The following is a 15,250-nucleotide window of genomic DNA, read 5'->3' on the forward strand; positions in this document are numbered from 1 at the left end:
TTTATTTACCTTCTATAATTGAAACTTTGTTGCTTTCAGTGTAGCTTAGAGAAGGACATGGCAGGTGGGGAACCTTGGCTTCCTCCATCACTGGAGCAAGCAAGCCTCCTGCTCGCTGCAGCTCCGTGGCTGCTGGCCGCCATCTTGGTTGGCGGTTAATTTGCATATCTTGCTGATTAGCCAATGGGAGGCATAGCGAAGGTATGGTCAATTACCAGGTTTGTCTATTATTAGGTAAGATAAGAGTGACACTTTTAAGGTTTTAATAATATTAAATGTTAAAAATCTCTCACTATACTTTAAATATCTGGGATGACATAAAGTAAAAAAAAAAAAAAGGTAATGAAGAGAAACAAGAAGGCTTAGCATCTGAATGAGGGCAGGCAAGTAGAAAGAATTGAAATCAAGCCAAAATTGGCCTTAAAAGTAAGCCACAATTATCTTCAAGCACAAATGATCTCTAGGAACCTCATAATCCTGTTAATGTGTAAATATGGCTTCATGTGTTTGTGAAAGCAAATACCAAGGCTTGCTAATCAGTGTCTCCTGTAGTTGAATCAGCACAGAGAGCAAGCAGTTTTTTTTCTCATTTAGGACAAGAGAGATGATCCAGAAAGGGCAAGCCAAGTGCCATTTTCATATAGCCATTTGGACTAGATTGTTGGATTCTCAGAAATTGGAAAGTATTGGTCTTTCTCTTTAGAAGAATGAAGGGAATGATGAAATGGCTCTGAACAGTGCACCATTGAGGACAAGCCATTTTCCCTTTATCCTCTTGAAAATCAAGCCATTATGTAGGATTGTACACAGGGATTGCTGGTTTGAATAAGAACAGCACATAATGGCAAATGACAGAAACTGTGAAGGGTCGTTCAAAAACTTTCCTCAGTTGAAAGTTGGACTACTCTTTTCCAAAAAACATGCTTTAAATATGCTTCAATAGCTCTACTTCCCTCAAAACGTTTACATTTAAGATGCCATCTCTTCATTTTGACAAAGTAAAGGGCCTTCTGGATGTTAAATAGGAAGGGAGAGAAAGAGAGAAAGCCCATTCCATGTGGAATTTGTGTTTAATTTCAAATCAGACATTTCAAAATACCAAAATACGTATAAAATATAGATAAGCCCAGGAGCGCATTTTACTGTAAGCTAATGAAATGAGAGACATGGGCAGCCTAGGACAAGAAAAGCAGCCACAGGGCCTAAGTCATAGTAGTCATTCTATTTCTCTCTCACAGATTTTGTGATCAAGGGTGAGCTAACACTCTTATAACTGCACTAGAGGCCCAGCATGCACAATTTTGTGCGCGAGTAGCTTGCTTCTGTTTGCCTCAGCTGGTCTCCCCGCCCTCCGCCACTCATAGCTCTCCGCTGCTAGTAGCTTGCGCCCCGGCCCTGCCCGCTACGAGAGCTGCTGCTCATTTGGTCATGACAGCGTTACCACGTGATGGCCATGGGCCTTTTATATAAGAGATCATATTTAAGATCCATCTAGATCTAATATTGTTTTATTTTTAAAAATGTGTTTGCTGCCCTAACCGGTTTGGCTCAGTGGATAGAGCGTCAGCCTGTGGACTGAAAGGTCCCAGGTTCGATTCCGGTCAAGGGCATGTACCTTGGTTGCGGGCGCATCTCCAGTAGGAGGTGTGCAGGAGGCAGCTGATTGATGTTTCTCTCTCATCAATGTTTCTAACTCTCTATCCCTCTCCCTTCCTCTCTGTAAAAAAAATCAATAAAATATATTTTAAAAAAATGTGTTTGCTTTTTGTCCCAGGTCTTAGCACAGTGCTTATGAAGCCCTTGGAATGTTCCCAGTGATAGAAGTGTCTTTGTTATTCATCATCCCTTTGCATCACACTTAAGATTACACTAATGAGACTCATGGTGAGCCCCTAAATTGCTGTAGGATGGGACCTGGTCACTAGGAAAGCAAACCTTATGATTATAGCGCTGGAAATTTGAGGTAATCTTACCTCTGGGGGAGGGGAAGGAGGCTGGAGATTGAGTTTAATCATGTGGCCAATAATTCAGCTAATTGTGCCTTTGTAAAGGAACCCCAATATAGCCTCTAGCCACAGAAGCTCAATGGAGCTTCCTAGTTAGTGTGCACATTCATGTGCCAGGAGGTTGACACACCCTGACATGATGAAGAAAGAACTGAAGTTCTGTTTTAGACCCTCCCAAACCTTGCCCTATGTGTCTCCTTATTTGGCTAGTCCTGATTTATATCCCTTATAATGAAACTCCAAATATAAGTATAGCACTTTCCTGAGTTCTGTGTGTTATTATAGCAAATTATTGAGCCAAAGGGGGTCATTGGAACCCCTGCACTGTGGCCAGTCAGTCAGAGAGTGAGTGCTTTGGAAACTCCCCACGTATACCCGGCATCTGAAGTAAGGACAGTCCTGTTGGGGACCATAGCCTTAAAGTTGTGCAGTCTGACACTAACTCTGGGTGTTTAGTGGCAGAATTGAACTGGAATATACCTGCTGTTGTCAGAGTGAACAATATTTGCTTGAACAAGGTCAGAGATAACTGATGCCAAAAGGAGGGGAGGACCTTCTTTCATTTAACTTTTAGCACATAGGCTTAAAGGGAGGCGTGATTGATATAAAACTGGCAAATCCTGAGACGTTTGGGTTAAGGGCATAACTACTGATAAATCTGGTGGTTTTCCTGACCTAAAGTGAATTTTAAGGAAAAAGAGTACCTTGGCAGCTTTGCATCCTTGTTGCACTTAGAGTCCTCAAAAAAGATAATTTGTTGTTAGTATAAGCATTCTGGGTCAATCTTGTCCAATACAGCATGTCATTTTGTATCTCACAGACTATTAAAGTCTGTAAAATGAAGCTATCCTTGATAACTGATGACTACTTCCATTTTTCTCTTGCATATAAAACTTGCTGAATCACAGTCGAAATTCACAAGGCTTCATTCTCATTCTTCCCATAGCATTTGAGTAAAGGAAGAGAAAGAAGAACAAGTGGAGAGGTAGACATGGTATTAGGTTCCTGGTCTCATGCTACCTCCCTCTCAAAAGGCTTGTATATATCAAACAGCAGTGAGAGATGAGAGACAAAAAAAAAGCACCATTAGGTCTCTCTCTTGCTAAAGGAGTTTAGACTTTCAATATGATGAGTTCTCTTTGATAAAAGAATAAAGAGATGTGTTGTCTCTGGAGGAGGCTGCTGGGGTTCCCATGGTCTTCACAATAGGCAAAGCACCAGCTACCCGTATCTCCTATCTCCTCCTTGTTTTGTCTCTTCCACATGGCTGACATGAAAGGCACAGATGTCCAATTCTACTCAATTTTTCTTTTAAAGTAGAGATAGACTGCTACCTCCCTCTGTCTGAAGGACTGTACTTTGTGGGAAAAGAAATTACAAAAAGGCAGTTTCGTTAGAAGCTGCTGAATAATGAGGCCATGAAGTATGAATGGGACATGTGGCCCTTTAAACATCATCAGAAGTAACCGTGCTGTAGTCATTTGGCCATTTACCCAAAGGAGCACACACCACCAGATCTGTAGGCAACACCATACTCTTTCTTTCTCCCTTCCCCTAAAATTTTAATGAAATATGTAATCTTTAAGTGATATCAGGAGCTTGAGAAATTCAATCCGAAGTCACCTGGTATTAGCTTTCCAAGTGAGAAAATGAGTCCCATGGCTGCTTCTAGATCCAGCAAGAACCGCAGTGACTCAGTGCTTCAGCGGGAGAGTGCTTGTATCCTGAAGGCTGAACTGTCCTTGGAATCATAGTTAGTGCTGCTTTAAGACTTAATGCATCCTACAAATGGGAATTTAGAATTTGAGCAGTCTGGCTGCCTTTCACTCAATATATGTAGCTATTGTTTGAAAAAGCTCACCCACCCCAGTTTTCCAGTTCTTCATTTCGTCTCATTTTGTGCAGAAAATCACATGTCTAAATACATGCATAAATATTCACACATCATTTCTAGCCAATGTCTGTGGTAAACTATATTAACACTCTATTATTTTACACATAAAATTTTAAAACATCCACAGCATCGATGAAGTCACAGATTCCTGTTTTCACTAGAAAACCCCAATTCCTGGCCTGTATACATATTATAACTCACGATTGCATCAATTTGTTGGGTGACATATTACATTGACTGTGACTATAAATATGTCAGAGCAGATGATGGACTTTGAAAGCTCAGATTCAGCTTCTACGGAGTGGCCACAGAGTCTCTATGCATACCTCTAAGAAGTTATATCTATGCTCCCTCCAATCTGTGTACAATATTTGTGTATGGTATTCTGGATTGCATCCACAGTGTTGGTTGGGGATCACTGAAATAGACATGACACATATTTTAAGTCTTCAGGTGTGCTCAGACACCAGCTCATGCACTGAGACACTGGCCATTCATTAGTTTCCACCCTGGACTTATCTACCTCTTTCCTTGTGTGATGGGTGAATGAAGGGGAATATAAGACATGTTGGACGGGGGCGCTAGGAATGTGAATCTGTGCCAGGAACTAGTATTCTGTCGCACATTCTTGCTAGTATAATTAAACCCCACCCCTCTTATCTGTAATGCTTGTACAGAGGCCATAAACTATGAACCATACACAACCCCCAGAGGAGGTTAACAGCGCACTGGTACCAGGCCAGGCCTTTGGGTGTAATCTCACATCCCCCATCCCAACACACGGGGCTTTTCGCAAAGCCCGCGAAAGGTTCAGAAGTCTGCCATATTTGGGAGACAAAGAAACCAAAGGGTAAAAAGGGAAAGTTCCTCCATTTCATCACTCAGGCTTTGGAGAAACAGACTCCCCTGAGTCACTGTACTAGTACATCTGAAAATAAATGGGTTTTTCCTGAATCTCCGAGTACTTCTTGTGTGTTTTTTCAGGTTGCCAGGTAAATTCTGCCACATGAAAATAGTACTTAATTTAAAATCAAACAGACCTAGTTCTCATCTCTCACTTTCTACTGAGTGATCTTGGATATGTTAATGTTGACTGTGTGGTATCAGCATATTGTAGTTTCTTCACTTTGAAAATAAGGATAGCAATGTCTACTTTAAAGGATTATGTAGGGAGTAAATGAAAAGCTATATTTAAAAGCTCAGCATAAAGGTTGGCCCAAAACAAGAGCTAAAAATTTGCCAGATTCCTGTCCATGTGGAAAATCCACAAGCCTAAGGCAACATTTGAATAAAGAAGAGAGAATTTAGAATATTTGAGCCAGATCAGAAATGCTTTCTTTCCAAGATGGAGAACTGGTACACAGTTGTGTGTGAAGTTTTTCTTAATCTTCAACTCCTCAATGAAGTTTTAAATTGTTGCCTACATAGCCATACAAAAAAGAAATGGTGGAGGCAAAAAAAAAGAATAATTGTGCCCTTCCCTCTTCTACTACACTGTCATTTTAGCTTAAATATCATCATTTGCATATTTTTTATCTGAATTGAGAAAGGCCACCTTCTCATACCTAATCACCAGAAAGCAGCAGGCAGCAGCCTTAGAAGCTTTTATCAATATGCCAATTTTTATTTTAGTTTATAATTTAAAAAGTGAGAGTGAAGTGACAGAGACGGTATCGTTTCAAAGGGTTTTTTTAAAAGCATATTAAAAAGCTCTCCCTATTTTTATTTTTCATTTTTGAAACTGAGTAGGAGGAGGAAAACCATGGAAATGAAGGCAAAAAATAAAATGAGAAGTGATCAGGACCCAGAGAAGGAAAAAGTAGCAGTACCAGTCACCTCCACCTCCTTCTGCATATATGCAAACTGTCAGGATGGTGAAGGAACATAAGGTTAGATGAAGCAAAAAGAAAAATTTAAGGATGGGCAGTGTATAGATTTGAAATAAGAGAACAATATCAGCAGGTCCGTTTCTTAAGTTAAAATCATCATTGTGCAAAATGTTTGTTGTTATATTGGAGTGCCTATACGTTAAACTAGAGGTTAGACAATAACATAGAACTGGCTTTAATCTGCATTTTCAGAGCAAAAATGTCCAATTATTATTGTTATTGCTATATATTTTATTTCATTTAAAGTATAACAAAAATATTTATTTAAATGTATAATTTCAAGTAGCTGTTATATTGGAGTGCCTATACATTAAACTAGAGGTTAGACAGTAACATAGAACTGGCTTTAATCTGCATTTTTCAGAGCAAAAATGTCCAATTATTATTGTTATTATTATATATTTTATTTCATTTAAAATGTAACAAAAATATTTATTTAAATGTATAATTTCAAGTAGGTATCTGGAAATGCAATGTGATTGCCCAAGAGGTGCAGGGATGGGGGTGTCAGGGGATGATAATGTCTGTGAGCTCCATCATCTATGAATAACCAGTAGAATGAGCACTTCTAACCACAATGTCCATTTCTTCTACAATCTCTCCATATATGTTCAGAGTAATAAGAAATAATTTTATTTTCTCTTTGTTTCCTTTTGTCCTTCTTTCTTCACTCCTCAAGAAGGTGTCTTTGGTAAGACAAAGTAGGAACCAGGCATTTTCTTTCACATAATAACTTGCCAAAATAATGCAATGTGAGTTAACAAATATTATCAAGAGAAAAGTGTATTTGTCCACAAATGCACTGATCTGAGGATTTGATCTTTCAGAAATACCTAATGAAGGTGCACAATAAAGATTCAATGCCCCCTCCAGGGCAATCTGAGGACCACAAACACTCTGGGGTGTGCTTTCTTGGATGAAGTCAGCACCATTGGTAGAACTGGGATAAAAACAAATGACCAAGGGAAACATGAAGAAGTATAAAAAAAAGTGTGATCTGAGAGGACACTGTAGATGCTTTTTTACTCAATGGAAAAATTTTTTAAAAAAGGAAAGGAAGATTTTTCAACATCCTTAGGTCTCTCTTCTGAATCCACTGTCACTTGCATTCTTGGCTGGCTCCATGTCTTAGCTTGACCTCCGACTTACTGGCTTTCATTTCATCATCTTTCCTGGCTGTTCTTTCTTAATCTCCCATGCATGCTCTGTTTCCTGTACTTACTCTTTAATATTGGTGTTTAATCTTGGCTCTTCTGTTTCTCTCACTCTTAGAAACATTACAGGACAGTTTTTTTTTTCTAGTCTCATGGCATCAATTGCCAAATATAAGCAGATGCCTAACACACACACACACACACACACACACACACACACACACACACACCCCAGATATCTCCTGAGCTCCAGGCATAAATATCTAACTGCATAATTAAGTGCTTTCACACAGACACTTCTGAAGATCAGCATGTCAAAGCTAAAATTCTCTACCCCAACAAATTTACTTCTACTTATTACCATCCCAGTAATTATTCAAGTCTGATATTTACTTGTTATCCTTGACTCCAATCACTCTGTCATCCTCTCAATCCAATCAATAAGAGAGTCCCATGGAATCCAGCCCATCAATCTCTCAATCTTTCTATTTTTCTCCATTTTTACTGTCACCACTGTCATTTAAGACAACTTCATATTTCTCCCAGAACACTAAAATACCCTCCTGATTGGTCTCCTTATCACTGCTGTTACTCTCCTTAAATCTATTTTCTACTTTGCTGTCAGAGCAGTATTTCAAAAACACACAGTTTTACATGGCATTCTTCTTTATGTCTTTTCAATTTATTTTAAACATAATCCAACCCCTCCCTTACACACACACACACACACACACACACACACGCACATACACACACACACGCACACGCACACACAAATGGTCTGAAATTAAAACCTCACAGATCAACTTTCCCCTCCAGCGCCATCTCTAATTTCTTTCTCACTAACCATTCACTCAAGCAATAATAAATGCACTGCATATCCTCAAAGAACACCATCTAGTCTCCCTGTTTTTTCTTGGGTCATTTTCCCTCTCTCAGCATCTAAATATTACCATAGCATTCAAAATGGGAGGTTTATCCAAAGAAGACATACAAATGGCCACAGCTACATGAAAAGATGCTCAACATCACTCATCATGAGGAAAGAAGTAAAAAACATATTGAGATGCTATTACCTCATACTTGCCAGAATGGCTATCATAAAAAGGACAAGTGATAACTGTGGATGTAAAGGAGTCACATGCTAATCTGACTAACTCAGGGAAGGCCTGTGTTAGAAGGCCTGTCTTGCAAACTCAAGAGACCTAAAGTAACCACAAAGAATGGTCTGAAATTAAAACCTTTTAGTTAAAGAGCAGTTTATACTGGGTAGTCATGTCCTAGGCCAGTATCTTCCCTGACAAGATCAACTTTGATCTTTACTGATCCTATTGTCTTTTTGTAGCTAACATACCTGTGGAATGTCAGGGTAACTTGTAACTTCCCTTTCTTGGGACCCCTCAGGGCACAACAAATTATCATAGGATTCCGTGATTTCACTTTTGGGTATATATTTTAAAAAATGAAAATAGGATCCTAAAAACATATCTGCACTCTCATGTTCATTATAACATTAATCACAATAGCCAAGGTATGGACACAACCTAAGTGTCTGTCAATAGGTAAATGGATGGAAAATATGTGGTATATACACACAATGGAATATTATTCAACCATGAGAAAGGAGGACATCCTGCCATTTGTGACAACATGGTTGGGACTTGAGGGCACTGTGCTAAGTGAAATAAATCAGACAGAGAAAGATGAATATTGCATGATATTACCTACATTTGGAATCTAAAAAAGCCAAACTCATAGAAACAGAAACTAGAATGGTGGTTACTGGGTGCTGAGTAGTGGAGGAAAAGGGGAATGTTGGTCAAAGAGTACAAACTTCCAGTTACAAGATGAATAAGATCCTGTTATCTAACATACAACATAGAGATTTGAATTAATAATACTGTACTATATACTTGAAATTTACTAAGTGGGTAAATCCTAAAAGATCTCACTCCCCCCAAAAGTACATCAAATGACACAGGTGTTAGCTAAAGGTATGATGGTAATTATTTTGAAACATATAAATGTATCAAATCAACAGTTTGTACACCTTAAACTTATCTGTAAATTATATCTCAATAAAGCTGGGGGAAATGAGATTTAGAGATGTGCCCTCCCGCTAACTATATGACCTTTAGAAATGTTCCAGGCATTTCTGAACCTCAGTTTTCTCATCAGTTACTTACAATGATTAATAACTATCTTAATAGTATCTATTTCATAGAATAAAGTTTATAGATCAATGCTTTAACATGATGGCTTCCAATTAATATTGCTGAGCTTTAAATTTTGTATTTAAATAATTTCATTTTAAAGAGTAATTGAAGATTAAATCATATGTAAAACAATTCTATAAACCTCACATGTTAGTATAATTAACTCTTACTATCAAGTATATGTAATATATAACAATATTAGCAATTATATTTATTTTATATCAAACACATAATGTGTTCAATAAATAGTCCTAAATAGATTTATGAATTAAAGAGAAATATATTACTTGTCAATGTCTTATTCTAAAAACCACCAGAAACATCTAAACTTAACAAAGCTTAGGTTTATAAAATTCATTGCAACAAAGTAATAAAGCTATTAGGAACTGCGGCTGTCTTAGTTAGAGTGTCAACAAGGAATTGTTTGCCCTAGCTGGTTTGGCTCAGTGGATAGAGTGTCAGCCTGTGGACCAAAGGGTCCAAGGTTCGATTCTGGTCAAGGGCATGTACCTGGGTTACAGGCTCCTCCTTGGCCCCAGACCTGGTTAGGGCTCCAGGAGGCAACCGATTGATGTGTTTCTCTCACATTGATGTTTTTCTCTGTCTTTCCCTCTCTCTTTCACTCTCCCTAAAATCAATGGAAAAATATCCTTGGGTTAGGATTAAAAAAAAAAAAAAGGAATTGTTATAAGAACCAGGCATGTGTTATGTAATTTGGAGAAAATTTAAATAAATGGGGTTAACTTAGAGTTGAGTGCTCTCAACGTATTTAAGTGGTACTGTTTTCCTTTGCTTTACTAGGAGGGAGGGAGAGAGCAAGGGAGAAAGGGAGAGATCACCTCATCCTATATAATAAAAACCTAATATGCAAATTGACCAAACTGCAGAAAGATCCTGGAATGACTGGTTGCTATGACATGTACTGACCACCAGGGGGGCATATGCTCAATGCAGGAGCTGCCCCCAGCCTACAAGCCCCAAGCCAGCCAAGGAGGGTGCCAGCAGGGCCCCCGGATCGCCCCGCCGGTCACACCACAGATTGGCCCTGATCGCTGGCCAGTCCAATGGTCTCTACCCATGCACAAATTTTATGCACCATGCCTCTAGTTAAATGATAATATAAAAGGTAGAAACAGAAAATGCCTTTTAAAACCACTCATCTATACTAATAAAAGGGTAATATGCTAATTAGACCAGATCAACCAGACATCTTTCAGACGTCCAACTTCCTTCTGATCAAAGTCATGGTGGCAGGGGCCAAGGCAGAGGCAGTTAGGGGTGATCAGGCTGGCGGGGGAGAAAGCAGTTAGGGGCAATCAGGCAGGCAGGGGAGGGCAGTTGGGGGCAATAAGGCTGGCAGGCAGGCGAGTGGTTAGGAGCCAGTGGTCCCAGATTTTGAAAGGGATCCCAGATTGGAAAGGGTGCAGGCCGCCGGGCTGAGGGACATCTCCTCCCCTCCCATGCATGAATTTTGTGTACCGGGCCTCTAGTTTAAAATAATTAAGGCCTGAAAAGCATGGCTCAGTGGTTGAGCATAGACCTATGAACCAGGAGGGTATGTTTCGATTCCTGGTCAGGACATATGCCGGGGTTGCGGGCTTGATCCTAGTGTGGGACATGCAGGAGGTAGCCGATCCATGATTCTCTTTCATCATTGATGTTTCTATCTCTTTCTCCCTCTCCCTTCCTCTCTGAAATCAATTAAAAAATATATTTAAAATAATTAGGTTTGTGTTTTCTGATAAAAGCAATTCACTACAGAGGTGAAGATGGCAGGATAGAGATTACTTTCTGCTTTCTACAGAGTTAACTGAAAACTGAAAGACAATTGAAGAGTGGAGAAGTGAAACTAGCAAATAGCAACAGTTTCAACCCAAAACTTATGAAGTCTGTTTCATAGATGCATAGATCAAAAACAATCTCTCACTGGAAGTCCTCACAGGTGGGTCACAGGAGCATACTGGGTCCCTTCTTTGGGGATGAAAAAATTGAGAAGCAGGTAGACACCTCTCAGGTGGTTGATATACACCATCTCTTCTAAAGGCAGGTAAGATAGTTCCAGTGTGGGATGTGGGCAGAAAAAAGATGGATAAGAGGCAGGAAAACACAGATGGACAAATACTGAACCACCACACAGAAGGATGTGCATTTGTCAAGTGAATTGGGACCATGTGCAACTCCTGATGATTAAGAAGGCAGAACCTTGCCTGGCCAGTGTGGCTCAGTGGTTGAGCATCAACCCATGACCAGGAGGTCGCAGTTCAATTCCTGGTCAAGCCATGTGCCCAGGTTGCGGGCTCCATCCCCAGTGTGGGGCGTGCAGAAGGCAACTGATCAATGATACTCTCTCAACATTGATGTTTCTATCTCTCTCTTCCTCTCCCTTCCTCTCTGAAATCAATAAAAATATATTTAAAAATAATTTAAAAATTAAAAAAAGAAAAAGAGAAAATGAATTTTCTGTTTAAATATCTGTATTAGTCTGCTAAGACTGCTATGACAAAAATACTATACTAGTAGAGTGGATGGCATGAATAACAGAAATTTATTTTCTCAGAGTTCTGGAGACTGGAAAACCAAGATCAAGGTGCCAGCAGGGTTGGTTTTTCCTGGGTTCTCTCTCATTGGTTTGAATATGTCTTCTCACATGGCCTTTTCTATGTGGACATATGCCCCTTGTATCTCTCTCTCCTTAAAAGTATATCAGACAAGTTGAATTGGGGCCAAACCTTTATAACCTTATTTAAGCTTAATTAACTTTTTAAAGTTTCTTTCTCCAAACTTAGATACATTTGGGTTAGAACTTCAACACATGAATCAAGGAGAGGGATAGTTCAGTCTATTACATCTTTACATTGAGAAATTTCTGGGGCATATGATAATTCTATGTTTAAAATTTTAGGAACTACCAAGCTGCTTTCCACAGTGGCTGCACCATTTTACATTTCCAACAGCAATGTATGAATGTTCCAATTTCTCCATATCCTCACCAGCATTCTCATTTTCCAATAAAAACTTACAACCACCTAGTGTGTATGAAGTAGTATCTCTTTAAGGTTTTGATGGCATTTCCCCAATGACAAATAATGTTGTGCATCTTTTCATGTGCATATTGGCCATTGTATATCTTCTTTGGAGTAATGCTTATTCAAATCTTTTGCCCATTATTTTAATTGGGTGGTTTGTCTTTTAGTTGTTGATTTTGTTGTAAGTTGTATTATAAGCTTAGTTGTCAATGTTAGATTTTTGCTCATATTGCAGTTTATATATGCATAAATCATAAGCAAATATATAATAAACACACACACACATACATAGAGATTTCTTTCTCTCAAACTAAAATCCACTATCGCATTTGGGTGTGAGACATTTTTGTGTATTCCCTATTAGTACCAAGAAGACTATCCAGTATCAAAAAATACTTAGCATTTTCTGTAAGCAGTGATTATTATAAATAGACAAGATAAATAAGTAAGGTGTGTGCCTGATAGTAAAGTGAAAACAATATTGTCATTATTTAGAGATTCAATGTTCATGTGCCAGCAAAAGCAGAGGGAAAACAAAACAAAACAAAACAAAACAAACAAACAAACAAAAAAACACTAAAAAAACATTAGACCAATAAGAGAGGTTTGGGAGGAGTCTGAATGCAAAGTTAGCATTTAAAAACCAATAGCTTTTCTACATACAAGCCAATGCCAGTATAAGTATGAAGGGGAAAATCTCATTGAGAGAAGCATTGTGTTGCAGATACCAATGCAGTAACATTTTGCTTGAAAAGCATTAACTAGCTTTAAAGTTCAGTTTCCTCATCAGTGAAATGGGTGTAACAATTCCTATTCCATCCTGCTTCACAGACTTACAGTGAAGATCTGATGAGAAGAGGCTTGCTTGGTAAAGTACAGATGTGGCTGCCACTAGCATATGGCAGAACTGGCCTGGCATTGTCTCCTAATACCAGTTCACATGCATTTGATCTTTTTTCAGTCTTCAGAAGCTCCTAACTGAAAATACATTTTTAATTCTGATTTGTCTCATCAATTAATATGTTGTTGTTTTTTGTCTTTGTTTTTTTCCCCCCAGGGGGCTGTTTAGTCATTTGAAAGAACCTAAAGTAGGATTAACTGCTATGACAAGATTAAAAGTAGCTTGGAATTATAGTAGTTCTTACATATGAAAGGAAATGCAGCATAGAAACAACCTAAGAAAGAATATTGATTACTGAATGTATGAAAGGAAGGTGAGAATGTCTTGGAGAAAACAGCATGGTTGCATGGTTACAAATTTTTAGATTAGGTTTAATTACACAGTTTGCATGTTCAATTTAAGGCATTATCTTCTTCTAAGGTACTAGAGGCCTGGTGCACGAAATTTGTGCATGGGTGTGTGTGTCCCTCAGCCCAGCCGGCACCCTCTCCAATCTGGGACCCCTTGAGGGATGTCCGACTGCCTGTTTAGGCCCAATCCAGGACTGCTGGGTCCCAATCGCTCGCCTGCCTGCCTGCCTGATTGCCCCTAACCACTCCCCTGCCATCCTGATCAACACCTAACTGCTCCCCTGCTGGCCCGATTGCCCCTAACTGCCCTCCCCTGCCAGCCTGGTTGCCCCTAACTGTCCTCCCTGAAGGCCTGGTTGCCCCCAAATTTCCTCCCCTGCTGGCCTGGTCACCCCTAACTGCCCTCCCCTGCCAGCCTGGTCCCCCCCAACTGCTCTCCCCTGCAGGCCTGATTTCCCACACTTGTGTCCACATGGGGGCAGCCATCTATGACCACAGGGGGGTGGCCATCTTGTGTGTGGGAGTGATGGTCAATTTGCATATTACTCTTTTATTATATAGGATTATTTTGTCTTGTCTATGGCTAATATTGTAAAATCGGATGTAGACAGTGATACTCAACCTTGAGTCACTTGAGAGAGGAATTTTATGAGTGTACTCAGTCCTATGGACTAGAATCACAAGAAGCTATTTTAAAATATCAATTCTCTGGCCCTACCTCCAGATATTCTGATTAAATGGTCTAGGTTGTCACCAGGGTATTGGTCTTTTTTGAAGCATTATAGGTGATTCTAATGTGCAGCCATTGATGAAAGCCATGTGGTCCATGGACATAAGTGTAATACATCCCCTCCCCCTTTAACTTCCTTCTATGTAAAGGCTAACTTTTTTTTCTTCATGGAAATTATGAAATGCTAGAATTTTATACCATGTTTCAATTAAGGGACTGAAATATCTTTCATTTTACTTTTTTCAAAATATGAATTACCTAAGTCTCATTTAACTGATGATGTAAGTGAGTAATGATAAGGATCTATTTACTCACCCCTCAGATAGGCCCTAGCAGATGTTTAATAGCAGCAACAGAACCACCACCTAGCACAGGGAAGAGTAAAATTGTTTGAGGGAATTTAGAGAAACATAATAATTAACTTTCATTTGGATTTAGCTAAGGGGCCATGAGTTAAAACCTGAAAATTATATGCCTAAAATAGATCTTTAATATTGGCAAGCCATCTGGATCTTGACTTTATATATTACCCGAAATATCATTCCACCCCTAGTAGGCCAAATAACCCTGTAAATGAAGGGAATATTAATTTCTTCACATATGGTACAGTCTCAATTGTATTGCTTATGTTGGGTAAACACTAAAAAAGAGATTCATTCAGAAAACAGTTTAGTAATGGTACTGATTGCTGGAAAATCAGATACTCTCCAATGTTTCAATTTATTTCTAAGTACAAATCAGGACCAAAGCATCACACAAACACACACACACACACACACACACACACACACACACACCTCCACTTCTTCCAAAACCAAACCAGTAAAAATTTTGAAGTTTACCTTAAGAAAACAATACTTATTGCACACATTTTAAAGAATTTCTCATGAGGCAAATTATGAAAGAAAAAGCAAATTCCTAGAATGTATCTCTTTCCTGAACTTGATGATCTTCAAGGGTAGAGACTTAGAGACTGAGTCAAAAATCTGCATTAGCTCTTGCATTGCAATGAGGCATACTTTCCCTCTGCCAGCACAGCCTAGCCACACACCTAGTCCTTATCAATATGGGCAGTCCTCCTGAG

This window comes from Myotis brandtii, unplaced genomic scaffold (assembly GCF_000412655.1).
Source record: "Myotis brandtii unplaced genomic scaffold, ASM41265v1 scaffold46, whole genome shotgun sequence".
NCBI classification, from domain to species: Eukaryota; Metazoa; Chordata; class Mammalia; order Chiroptera; family Vespertilionidae; genus Myotis; species Myotis brandtii.